At 38.9% G+C, this 8880-nt stretch overlaps 1 non-coding gene across 1 annotated transcript; it reads left to right on the top strand.

Annotated features, from left to right (window-relative positions):
* The first annotated feature begins 430 nt into the window (after positions 1 to 430).
* LOC123799400 (U6 spliceosomal RNA) lies at positions 431 to 537 on the top strand. Its single transcript, XR_006781605.1, has one exon. It is a non-coding gene; the product is annotated as a U6 spliceosomal RNA (small nuclear RNA).
* The last annotated feature ends 8343 nt before the right edge of the window (positions 538 to 8880 follow it).

Below are 8880 nucleotides of genomic sequence, written 5' to 3'. Positions count from 1 at the left end.
GATAAGGGATAAAGTAAATTAACTTTGTGTTGGAAAAAATACAGGAAATTAAAGCAGTACCTGAGGTGAACTTCCTTATTAATAACAGAAAGATGTGACTTTACTGAGCCAGTGGGGCCGGTGGACTAGAAATGAAGTCTGTGGGAGAATAGTGTGAATTGCTTAGATATTATGGATATAATTTATTAAAAAGATGGCTTTAAAAAATGCGCTTAATATCCCTCTCTCTGCTCTCAGTGTGAACCCTCCTGGTTCCTGCAAAAGACAAGTCTTGCCTTGGGAAAGCGAATTCACCAAACGGGTGCAACGCTCTTGCTTAATTTGTCCAGAAGTTACAGGGGAGGTATTGACATCAGTGCTCGTGGGCATCCCAAGCCAGAAGAAATTCAATGCCACTTTTCCAATTCTTCCTTTTAAAAGATTTTTGTTTGTGCTCGCTTCGGCAGCACATATACTAAAATTGGAACCATACAGAGAAGATTAGCATGGCCCCTGCGCAAGGATGACACGCAAATTCGCGAAGCGTTCCATATTTTTTTCCTTACTGTCAAAAAAAAAAAAAGATTTTTGTTTGCTTTGATGAGTGAGTACATATTTAATTTAATCGTATTTAAAATCTGACTTTTAGCTTCCCCCTGACCCTCCTACCATTCTCTCCCTTTCCTGGGCTTAATTTTGTTTTCTTTTGATAAATTATCCACATTAAAGAGAGCTCCATTTACACTAGCTAAAGAGTAGCTGGAATGTTAGGAGTATTGTGGGTGGGAGCAGCTAGGATTTGCATTGAGATGAACAGCGATGAGATATTGTAGAGACAACAGATCGTTTTTGCTAGAGACTGAGGTTCAGATGCCTACTACTGATGAGCTGTGAGCCCTTGAGAATTTTATTTACCCTCTACAGTTCAGTTTTTTATCTGTAAAATGGGACTCATATTTTCTTCACAGAATGATTAGGAATATCAAGAGAACAAGTGTGTGAAAAGACCCTGAAAACCACAAAACACAATATAAATGGTCGAAGGAACATCTGTGGAATTGAAGTCACAGGGTTGGGGTTGACCCTGGGTCTGCCCCTCACTCACTGCTTACCCTCCCCAGACTTGTGTTCTTTATGGCTGAAATGGGGATAGTACACTCAGATGACTGTGGCTTTCGTGGAGCTGATGTGTGTTTTTTTTTCATTTTTAATTTTTAAAAAATATTTTTCTTCTGGAGTTCATGCCTGTTAAAGGGCTCTGCAAATTTCAAAGCAGGAGCTGGAAAACTTTCGGCAGAGGGTCAGATAGTAAATGTTGGGAGGTTTTGCAGGTTGTATGGTCTCTTTTGAAACTACTCACCTCCTCCTTTGTAGTGCAAAAGCAGTGAGAGGAAAGACATACACGAGTGGATGTGGCTGTGTTCCAATAAAACTTTATTTACAAAAACAGGTGGTGGGTGGGATCTGGTTTGCCAGCTCCTGTTCTAAAGCACACATTGCGGCTTTGTTAAATTCTAACCATACTTTCAAAGTGGTTGATAACTACAGTTCATTTATTTAGTCCCTCAGGTCGCTACAGGGAAATGGGGTGGTAGTCTAGGTTAGTAATGTGATCTCCCATGGGAGAGGGGTGGGAAGTAGAAACTTCAATAAAAGGTATGGAGGAAGAAAACATTTAGTTGGATTCATACCTCAAATTTGTACACCAAGAGAGATTACAAATGATCTAAACATTTAAATTCAAAAGAAAGAGAGCAAGAAGGGAAGGAAGGAAGGAAGAAAAAAAGGAAGAAAGAAAGAACTAATGAATAATGGTTTTGTAACCTTAGCTTGGGAGCAGAGGTTTGTAATCCAGAAGTCGTAAAAGAAAAATAATTTCTGGTACTGTCTCTACCAAGAAATGATTCATCAGTTAACCCCTGATATTCCCGCTTTATAGAGCAGGGCCCAGGTAATTTTGTCTTGGAAAAACTTCACTGTAGGTGTTCCTCTCACCCGTTGCAGTTGTAGAAAATCTCCACGACGCTCTTATGAATCACCTCGATTTAAGCAAGGAGCACCACGGTGGACTCACCGGCAAGAATTAACTGCAAAATGGGCCCCCAAGTAGCTAAGTAAATTAACTTGCTATATGGGATTATAGGTGTTAAAACAATTAAATTTTAGAGAGCATCTGTCAAAAAGAATGATTTTTGTTTTTAGAGTAGTTAATATTAAGACATTCCTAAAAGTAGTTAAACAGCAGGACCAAGAGTTTATTTAGATGGATTCTAAATTGTGTCAAGAAAATGATCATTGAAGGGTTGGAAGAACTTTGGCCTCATGTGTGCCGTCACATGTATTCACTCCCACAGTAAATACCGAGGACCCACTCTGTGCCAGGAAGTACACAACAGGGGTATGCAGACAGATTGCCCCAGTACGACTTTCCAGAACTGAAATAACTAGGACAAAATTTATTTTAAAAGAGGAGGGGGAAGGAGTATAGGAAGGAGTTTTAACAAAGCTGCTTTTTAAAAAAAACTTAGCATTGGGGGGCGCCTGGGTGGCACAGCGGTTAAGCGTCTGCCTTCGGCTCAGGGCGTGATCCCGGCGTTATGGGATCGAGCCCCACATCAGGCTCTTCCGCTATGAGCCTGCTTCTTCCTCTCCCACTCCCCCTGCTTGTGTTCCCCCTCTCGCTGGTTGTCTCTCACTGTCAAATAAATAAATAAAATCTTTAAAAAAAAAAAATAAAATAAACTTAGCATTGGGCCCTCTGCGTGGCTCTGTCGATTAAGCGTCCAACTTTTGACCTCGGCTCAGGTCTTGATCTCAGGGTCATGAATTTAAGCCCCGCGTTGGGCTCCGTGCTGGGTGTGGATCCTTTAAAAAAAAAAAAAACAAATAGAATAACTTTACCATTATTATACTCTATGAGACTATTCTTGATAATCCTTTTTATTAGTTTTTGGAGAACATATCCACACACCCACCCATATACATACATATATACATACATGTGTGTGCTCAGAGTGTTTTTTTCCCCCTAGATTACCATGAGCGTGCATTAATTTTATGAAAAATTAGCAAAACAGAAAAAATAGGAAGACTGCAGTAATATCCACTCATAATGTCACCATATAGCCATTGTTAATATTTTATGTATAGCCAGGTGGTTTTCTATCTTCATAGAAATGCACAAAATTTAATAAAATTGGCATCGCGCTAAGTTTGTTATTTTATAAGCTGTTTTTAAAATGTAGCAAATTATCCATGATAATTTTCAATGTCATTAAATAGACTTAGAATGTTTTAAATGTTCTCATTAACTAATTTGTTGATTGTTGGCAGGCTCTTACTATTATAAGTAATAAATATCCTTGTAAATAAGGCCTTGTGTGTGTTGGACACACATAAGTTTCTAGGAATGGATATAAATATTTTAAGATGTTATAAGAATGGTGATACTTATTTATAGTTTCCATTTATACTTCCAAGAGCCGAGCGTGAATACTTGTCTCCTGGTGACATGCTCAACAATAGTCAATATCAACTTTTTGGTTCATATTTGCCAATTTTATTCACATTCTTTTATTTTAGCAATTACCCACTACAGTTGAAGTTGAGCTTTTTTCCATGTTTAGTTGCTACATGTGCTTTTTCTTTTATGAATTGTCTGTTCATGTTCTTTGCTCATTTTCCAAAGGGAGGCATTCTTTTTCTTGCTGATGATAAGCAAGAGTATGCTTTCTATTAAGATCATAACCCATTATCATATCTATTGCTATGCCACTTAATATGTGGCAGTCTGCCTTTAATTTTAATTATGGCATTTAACACGTAATTTTAATTAATTAAATCAGACAATTATGCATTTAAAAATAAATACAATTAATTAAATTGGAAGTTAAAAAAAATCTCAGACTGGTTTTATGGAATGGATTTAACTCAAAATTGCCTCCTCTCCCCAGTTTGCTCAGGCACATTTATTGGATAGTTTATAATTTCATGCTGATTTGAATGTTGCCCAATTGTATGCTAGATTCTCAGATATATTATAGTTTTTCTTGGCATGTCTGTTCAGATTCGTATTAGTCTTTGTGCTCACTTATTACTCATTTATTTCAATGAGACCAAAGACGTCTGGTCTTTGCTCATTGCCTTTTTCCAGACTCTTCTCACTGGGCTCAGAGATGTATTGAAATTAAGCTAGGAAAGACGGAATTAACTAGGAAGATGAACGTGGCTCGGCGGTGGAACTGAATAGGTCTTGACCGCTCTCCTAGTCTCGTGGTCCATCTCGTGGCCAAACTGATAGCCCTTGCTCGACTCGTGGTTGCCTTGTACTCTCACTCCGTGCCTCCCTCCTGTAGTTCATGCAAACATCCCTCCTGAGGTCTCCTTTGACCTATATTGGAGGAAGAACTGTTTTCTTGGGATTTGAATCAAAAATTTATTAGTTACCCTGGAAGGAAATGACAGGGCCTTGGACCGGGGTGGTGGCCACAGAGAAAAGCTGGCCAGATGTGAGATATATTTGGAAGACCTGGGATTTGAGATTTACCCTGTCAAGACCGGCTGGGAGATAGGAAATAAAGGACAAGGGAAAGGGATGGATCAAGATTAAAAAAAAAAAAAATCTGAAAGTAATGCCTGTTCATCGTAGGAAATTTGACAATGTAATAAAAGCATAAAAATAAAAAAAGCTCCAATCCCATTATAAATGTTTTAGTGTATTTCCTCTCAAGCTTTGATATATCAATGAAAATAAAATTAACTTTTTGACTCTTGGTCAGGATTGATTTAAACCAGATTTAGAGGGTGGGTTTAGGATGACCTCCCATAAAATCTGGGTATGTGCCATTTACAAAATGCACTTTTGGACAACCTGACAAAGCCGCTGGTCATTGTTTATGAGAAGTAAAACTAAGGTGGAGCGTGTGGCTAAGCGCAGACTAAGAGGGATGCATACTTATTAAGATACTGTGGCTGAAGGTCTCAGTTGTGCACACCCCTTTGCACTGTGTTGATTATTCTGATGACGTTTCTCACATGGGCTACTGTATAGAATGCTCCCAGGTGAACAGAGACAGGGATTTCTTAATTTAATGCTGTTTATCCTACATTAGTGAAATGAAATCATTTGCTTAACATCTATCTCTATAAATCCATTTCCACTCTTACTTCGATGTGGAGAAAGTCGCCTGGGTCTGTACCTATGTGTTAAAGCCTGCATTTTTCATCAACATTATATCACACACATTTTCTGATTCGTGCTGGCATTGTCTCAACATTGATTCAATAACTGGCCAACTTAATTGAACTTTTTTTTTTTAATTTTTTTTTTATTTTTATTTGACAGAGACAGCCAGCGAGAGAGGGAACACAAGCAGGGGGAGTGGGAGAGGAAGAAGCAGGCTCCCAGTGGAGGAGCCTGATGTGGGGCTCGATCCCAGAACGCCGGGATCACACCCTGAGCTAAAGGCAGACGCTTAACGACTGCGCCACCCAGGCGCCCCTTAATTGAACTTTTATTTCAAATTGCTTTTCAATGGACTCTCCTGACTTTTCTAGAAAACGGCCATATAATTGTCCAATACTTTTGTCTTATCATTTCCAGTAATTGTACTTATGATTGTTTTCAAGTCTAATTTTATTAGCCAGGTTGAAAAAAATGTTTAATGATATTGGCAAAGAGAAAGGCTTCTTTTATTTTTCTGTCCTGCTTCTGGATTTAATAGAATGGCTGTTAGGGTTTTTAAAGCATGATCTTATCTGTGGATTTGAGATAGATATTCTTCGTTGTGTTTCAGAAGTTTACCTTGACCTCAAGTTTCGTAAGAGTTTGTCATTGTTGTTCATTCAGAAATTAGTCTTGAATTTTATCTATTGTCTTCAGATTAAGAAGATTAAGATTATGATGATTTTCTGGTTTATATTGGCATCTTAAATTTATTCTAAGCTCCAATAATGATGCCTTTAGAAAAACAATAGTTTTTCTTTTAAATACATCAATTTGTTTATAAAATATGTATTGACTGTCTTCTACAGTTCAGATCCTGGGCTGAGTGCCTGGGATACCACAGTGAACAAAGTAGATGTGGTTCTTTCCCTAGTGGATTGAAGAATCTAGTGGGGAAAATAGAAAAAACAGCGTGACTTGAAGTTTGCTGCTTTCTTGGATGGGATTTTAGGCAGCCACTATTCATTTTAAAAGAATAGAGCTCTAATTTTAAAATGGAAGACAGTGTGATAATAAGCTATAAAAGAGAATCTTTCTTTTAATGCAAGTGGTTTTAGGGATGAACTTGTCCTATGATGAAAAAGACCTATTGAAATTAAAATTAAATATTTTCAGAGGTATATTTATAACTCCAAGAAAGGCAATGCAATCCAAAGTTCAGCATTTCACTGATGTTCGAGGCTCACCAATTCAACCAAGTTAGTATTCCTGTTTTGATGTTTTGGCTAACTCTGCTTATGACCCTGTTGGGAGTAGACATGTCCCCCCCCCCCAAAGGAAGTTTTAGTATTTTTAATGCAAGTGATTTTCAATTAAGAGATGATTCTTACGCATAGACCCTGATATGATAGACCCTGCCAGTTGTCTGGATATTACCTATGGTCTTTTCTTATGTACTCATAAAACTCTGGTTTTCTTTGGGGAAGAAATATGTCCATGGAAAATACTTACATCCAAATCTTCTTTGTAGGGAGGGAGGGCAATTGACCCAGTTTTATCTAATGAGACGTAAGCATCAGGATTTCTGGGAGAGGTTTTGCAAAAAGATTTAGACTTGACTGGCACTTTCTTTTTGGCCTCTTGCCCCTGTTCTCTACCTGGAATACAGACACGATACCTGCAGATTCAGCAGCCATGTTATGACCAAGAGGATAAAATATGTACTCTAACAATTAAGAAGCAAGGTGTAGAGGAAGCCCTGATTCTGGCTGACATACACATGCAGGTGGAGCTGCTTGGAATCATCTACCTCTAGATTTCTGTCACCACTAAAAAACCAGACCTAGGTGTTGTGTGTTTTGTTACTTGCAGCTAAACGCTTTTCTAACAAATACACAGGCTTTATTTAAAAATAAAAAGAAGAAAAGGCTACCACAGGGTGGAACCAATTCCATCGGAAGACAAACTTGGTTAACAAAGTTGACCATGTAAGACCACACGTTTTCAAAGTACATATCCTTGTTAATTCTTCGTAAGGGTTTGGGAGACTATGGGGAGAGTGTCCAGAATAGAAGGAACCCTGGGGACCCACGCCATTGTTCTAAAACAAAAATCCACCGCTAGTGTTCAGGGCTTAGCTGCTCTTTTCAGTTGCTGGCCCGAGAGGAAGTGGCGGTGCTAACATAATGCCTTGTACTTAGTGCCCCATGAATAGATTTCTATTGCTGATCACACAGGCAGTTCACCTGTAAGTCCTAATAACCCCAGCTTCAAAGGCTCATCCCATTGAAAAGGATTTTTTTTTTTTTTTTTTTTTTTTGCAATTCAAATTGTATAAGTACTCAGTGAACCGTAGATACCTGCTGCTTCTGGTCTCATCACAAAAAACCAAGAGACTATGTCACGTATGGCAGATTTAAAAACTCATTTGCGTAAGGAGAAACTTTCTTTTAAGAGTTGCCTGCTATTAATTGTAGTTTTATTATTGATCCTCTGAGGAACACAAATGACTTTTAAATGTGTGCCTTCAGTGCACCCCAGTGGGTGGAAGAGTGAGCTGTTTGGGATATCATCCTGGGGCTGAGTCTTGTAGGAATAAGGCTAAGACAAAACTGTGCATATGAGGCAAGATGGAGCAGTCTATATAAGATAAGAAAACAAAACAAAACGAGAAAAGCATGAACGATTACTGAGTCGGCTTCATAGAATCCTTAATTGCCTTTGGTCGTCAGGGTCATAGAAACCAAATTTCTTAGTTCTACTTTCCCATGAAGAGGAAAGACCTAAGTTTGCACAGTCCTTGGCTCCACGGCCACTGTCTCTGTTTAAATCAATAACATGCTTCTGGGAGAGGGTGTGCACTGGGGAAAATTTCTTAGTGGAACATCTGCTTCAGCCATATAAGGAAGTTTCTTATAAACAAAATGTAACTATGGCCATGAGAAACTCCTTATCAATTCTTTATCTTTCTGTGGGCACAGACAGGATAATTTTTAAGAGAAAGATGAGAGAGATCCAGATGTTCTCTCCCCAGAATAGTGTCTTGTAAAAATGTGTTTTTAGGCTGTTTAGATTAGTAGGGAATCACAGTGGAACTGAAGGTCTCTCAACTCATCACGACGGCCAGAACTTCAGAATGATACTGGGAGTTTCTCAAGGCCATCGGAAAGAACCATGCAATGAAAATAAAAGTTTGCTAAGTAAGAAAGGGAACTCCTATTTATCGGGCACTTGCTCTATTGTAGGCACTTTGTACAATGCTTTCGTATATTTCTCCACACAACAACACTGTGAGGAAAGTTCTGGTGTCTCTCCTTTACTGCTGGAGAAATAGAGGCTCAAGGTCATGACTTACATAGCTGAGCCCACGCCTGTGAGCAGGAGAGTAAGTTGTTGAATCTACATTCTTCCATGGAGCCGTGTTGGCTCAGTCTCATTGTAGATGGCACAGCCTGGTCAGGGATAGGTGGTGTGAACCCATGAAATATTAAAAAGCAACACAACACCAAGGATATATATGAGAACTCCGCATGTGGTGAACTGGCAAGTGAGAGCTAGGAATTGTGAGTTTGTCGTGAGACGGGGCAACCTGGGAAGGCCTGGCCTTTGTGTAGGACTTCGGTCCAGATGAATTGTAGGAAGGCTGAAACGTGTGAATCTCATAGGTGAGCACAAGGTGTGCTCATTGCACTGTTAGATTGTTTGACTACAAAAAGTCTATGAAGGAAGCTTGGGGA

Source organism: Ursus americanus, chromosome 22, assembly GCF_024610735.1.
Source record: "Ursus americanus isolate L20-20 chromosome 22, mUrsAme1.1.p, whole genome shotgun sequence".
In the NCBI taxonomy this organism is placed as follows: domain Eukaryota; kingdom Metazoa; phylum Chordata; class Mammalia; order Carnivora; family Ursidae; genus Ursus; species Ursus americanus.
The sequence above is the reverse complement of the archived record's forward strand: the minus strand, read 5'-3'. Positions and strand labels throughout refer to the sequence as shown.